We start from the raw sequence: 4,336 nt of genomic DNA on the forward strand, positions 1-4,336 counted from the left end.
GAAGATTAGACTTGATCCACTACATTTCAATACAAGGAAATTCATTCCAATGACAAAGTCACCGCCACTCGCCACCTAGGTGCACCTCTTTGAGCATTGCAACTAATAAGACTCTAGCCTATGTCGTTTACACCATTTTCTCAAGGGAAATCTCATCAAATGCATCCCACCTTGAAAGTCTTAACTCAGTTCCAGCAATGGACGAATTGACTCTAAGAAACCAGTCTTTTCTTTCATTCTTTGAATTTTAGCCCATAGATGCCATACCATTGGTTTCCCTCATGCCCAAGATGTGCCATATGCCTCTTATCTAGCCTTGGTTAAGCTTGTAACTGGACTTAAGGGCATTAATCAACTTACAAGTGATTAATCATCTTTAAACCATCTTCCGCACCTAATTTCATTCTTAATTCTTTCCCTCTTTTTCGATATGGGCATTATTACTCTTATTGTTTTGTTTTCCATCATTCTTTGCGCGGAATAGAAGATTAGACTTGATCCACCACATTTCAATACAAGGAAAGCCATTCCCACGCCATAGTCACTGCCAATCGCCACCTAGGTGCACCTCTTTCTGCATTGCAACTATTCAGACTCTAGCCTATGCCATTTACAGCATTTTCACAAGGGAAATCTCATTAACTACATACCACCTTGATAGTCGTAACTCTATTCTAGTATTGGACGAATTGACTCTAAGAAACCCGTCCTTTCTTCCATTTTTGAAATTTTAGTCCACAGATGCCATACCTTTGGTTTCCCTCCTGCCCAAGATGTGCCATACGCCACTTATCCAGCCTTGGTTAAGCATGTAACTGGACTTAAGGGCATTAATCAACTTACAAGTGATTAATCATCTTTAAACCATCTTCCGCACTTAATTTCCTTCTTAATTCTTTCCCTCTTTTTCGATATGGGCCTTATTACTCTTATTGTTTTGTTTTGCATCATTCTTTGAGCGCAATAGAAGATTAGACTTGATCCACCACATTTCAATACAAGGAAAGTCATTCCCACACCATAGCCACTGCCAATCGCCACCTAGGTGCACCTCTTTCTGCATTGCAACTATTCGAACTCTAGCCTATGCCATTTACAGCATTTTCTCAAGGGAAATCTCATCAACTACATACCACCCTAATAGTCGTAACTCTATTCTAGTATTCGACGAATTGACTCTAAGAAACCCATCCTTTCTTCCATTCTTCAAATTTTAGCCCACAGATGCCATACCTTTGGTTTCCCTCCTGCCCAAGATGTGCCATACGCCCCTTATCTAGCCTTGGTTAAGCATGTAACTGGACTTAAGGGCATTAATCAACTTACAGGTGATTAATCATCTTTAAACCATCTTCCACACTTAATTTCATTTTTAATTCTTTCTCTCTTTTTTGATATGCGCCTTATTACTCTTATTGTTTTGTTTCCCATCATTCTTAGAGCGGAATAGAAGATTAGACTTGATCCACCACATTTCAATACAAGGAAAGTCATTCCAACACCCAAGTCACCGCTAAACGACACTGATTAAGCTGAAATGTTGCATAGTTTAGCTATTTAAAACCAATGTATTTTAAATTCTTCGTGACACTATTATTGGTTTTAAATGAAAAAATGGTTAATAAGCATAAATACGAGTTGTGATTTTTAATTGATTGATATCATGTTTATGCTTAATTTTATAACTATGATTTAATTGGACAATATTTCTCACATATATAATCTTTTTTTTTTATAACCTAGTTTTTTTTTTATTTGTATTTGAGTGCTATTTTTATCTCTTATTTTCAGCGCAAATAAAATTCACATGAAGGAAGCGGTGTACTTCAGCAGCTAAAAAAGAAAAGACGAAGATTTTGGGGGAGTGTGAACATAAGGCTTGAGGTGGCAACTTCTTGTCATTTAGCTTGACTTTTACGTTGATAAGAGGTGAAGACTGAAAGCTACATTTCGGTGCTGTAAACGTGGTAAGCAGATCAATCAAATATTTGGAAGCTCTCGTGTAAGTTGGTGCAGTTAAAGTGGACAGAATTGGAGTGAAGATTGCCGTGCTTGACTTGTAGAGATGGAGATGTGTGGGGAAAAGGAAGTGTCGTGTCGTGCTTGACTTGGAGGAAGGAGTTTGGCAGCACAAACTTGAGGCAGCTATCTATATATATATATATATATTGCTGGATGAAAAAAAAAAAGATGTAAGAAAGGTAGGGACGTTAAAGTTGAGTAGGAGAATTGAGGGAGTCAGTGGGGAGTTTCTAGAATTATAGAGAGGGTGAGAAGAGACGTGTGGAGTCAGTGCATGATGTGCTGGAACTGGAAAAGGAGTTGTGTTGTGAAAAGAAAGAAAGGAAGTCGGTGAGTTGGGATTAATTATATTGAAGGGAGTCGGCTGGAATTAGTTTGGTGTGGCTGAAAGTGCAGGGGTACGTGGGGAGTTAAAAGCACTAGAGTTGGGATAGGATTAAGTTTCTGAGAAGAGAATGGTGCAGGCGAGAGATGATTGAAGGAGTGAAAGGAGTGAGTCGGTTGAGGGAACTGGAGTAATTTAATTGGCTATTTTGATAAGAGAGGGTGAGAAGAGACAGAGAAGGTGAGTAGTTGAGGGAGTTCCAGATCATTAAGTGGCTGGGATTGATTTTTCGTCTGACGGGAGTGAGGGACGTGGAGGGAGTTTTCGTCCAATCTACTGGCTTCATTTCTATGCGTGGATTTTTTTCTCTCAGCATAAATTTTATTGTTTCTAAATTATTGCCTAGTATTTCTTGTATTTTATTTTAGTTTTCTAATGAACAGTATTTATGTGATTTTTATAGTACTTGTAATAAATATGTTTGGCTAAATTTTCATACTAAGGTTAGAGGTGAAGTTTAATGATTTAAATATTGTTTTTGGATCCACGTAAAATTGATTCTGCGAGCTTGATCGATTGAAGGATCTTATTATTGGATATTTTGATTATCTATACATTCATCTTGATTTATTGTGATTTCCGAATACAGTGAATGCTTGAGGAATCCCTGTGGTATTCAAATAGATTTGTAAATGTTTTAATCATCAATCGTTCACGCTCAATCATAAGCGATTTTTTTCTTGATCTTAAATGATAAATCTTCCAATTAAACGGAATTATTATTCTAGTTTAATTGAAAATTTGATCGGAAACAATATCATAAATTATTAGATGGATCCTCGAAACCTTAGTCTTTCTCCATATCAATTCATTTTATCATTTTAGTTTGATTCAGTTATTTTATCAATCTTCATTTGATTGCACGTTTCTTTTAGTAATTTCATTTCATTGTTTGAATTTATTTTCTTTATCACAAAAGTCAATCCCTGTGGATTGGATCCTGTAAGATACTACAACACCTGTATACTTGCAGTTAAAACTGCACTAAATTTTTGGTTCATTAATTTGAGTCAAAGTTTAGGCGCAACAAGTTTTTGGCGCCGTTGCCGGGGATTGCAACGTGTGATAATTTTTTTTTTTAGAAAAAAAAAGAAAAATATTTTAGAAATCTTTTGCTAATTGTTTTTCATATTCTTTTTGCAGGTACGATTTTTTACAGAAAAGAGAGTATGTAACATTGCTTCCAGATTCATACCATTTGGTAATCTCGTTCCAAAATTTTTTCTTTTACTTTCTTGCTTGTTTTGCATTTTGTTTTTACTTTTTGAATATGCTCGATCCTCTATGATGAATGATCTCGTGGCAATGTGATCAAACAGGTAGATTGATAATAGAGGAAATTGTTTTAAAAGAATTGGTTGATACTTTGTCTGGTGATTCTAAAAATTCTCATTCTAATACCATGGCTGACAATCATAGTATTCATGATGAACAAGAAAATAAAGAGGAACAAAATAATCCACCAATGAGAACTTTGCGCGAATATTTGCAGCCTACAAGGACAAGTACTCCATTTTGCATGATTTTTCCTACGAATATGGGAAATTTTGATTTAAAACCGGGAGTAATCCAATTACTTCCCAAGTTTCATGGCTTAGACTCAAAAAGTCCTTATTTGCATCTAAAAGAATTTGAAGAAGTTTGTGCAACTTTACAAACCCAAACTATCAATGATGATGTTGTTAGATTAAAGTTGTTTCCATTCTCTTTGAAAGAAAAAGCTAAAAGTTGGTTGAACTCCTTGAGACCAAGATCTATTGGCACATGGCAAGAAATGCAAAGAGAATTTCTGAAAAAGTTTTTTCCTACTCATAGGACCAACACTCTTCGCAGAAATATTATGAATTTTTCTCAAAAGGAAAATGAAACTTTTTTTCAGTGTTGGGAACGTTTTAAAGAATTGTTACTAACTTGCCCACATCATGGCTA

At 35.7% G+C, this 4,336-nt stretch overlaps 1 non-coding gene across 1 annotated transcript; it reads right to left on the minus strand.

Annotated features, from left to right (window-relative positions):
• Positions 1-4,232: 4,232 nt before the first annotated feature.
• LOC122290563 lies at positions 4,233-4,336 on the minus strand. Its single transcript, XR_006236426.1, has one exon. It is a non-coding gene; the product is annotated as a small nucleolar RNA R71 (small nucleolar RNA).

The sequence above is a fragment of the Carya illinoinensis genome, chromosome 12 (assembly GCF_018687715.1).
Source record: "Carya illinoinensis cultivar Pawnee chromosome 12, C.illinoinensisPawnee_v1, whole genome shotgun sequence".
NCBI lineage: Eukaryota > Viridiplantae > Streptophyta > Magnoliopsida > Fagales > Juglandaceae > Carya > Carya illinoinensis.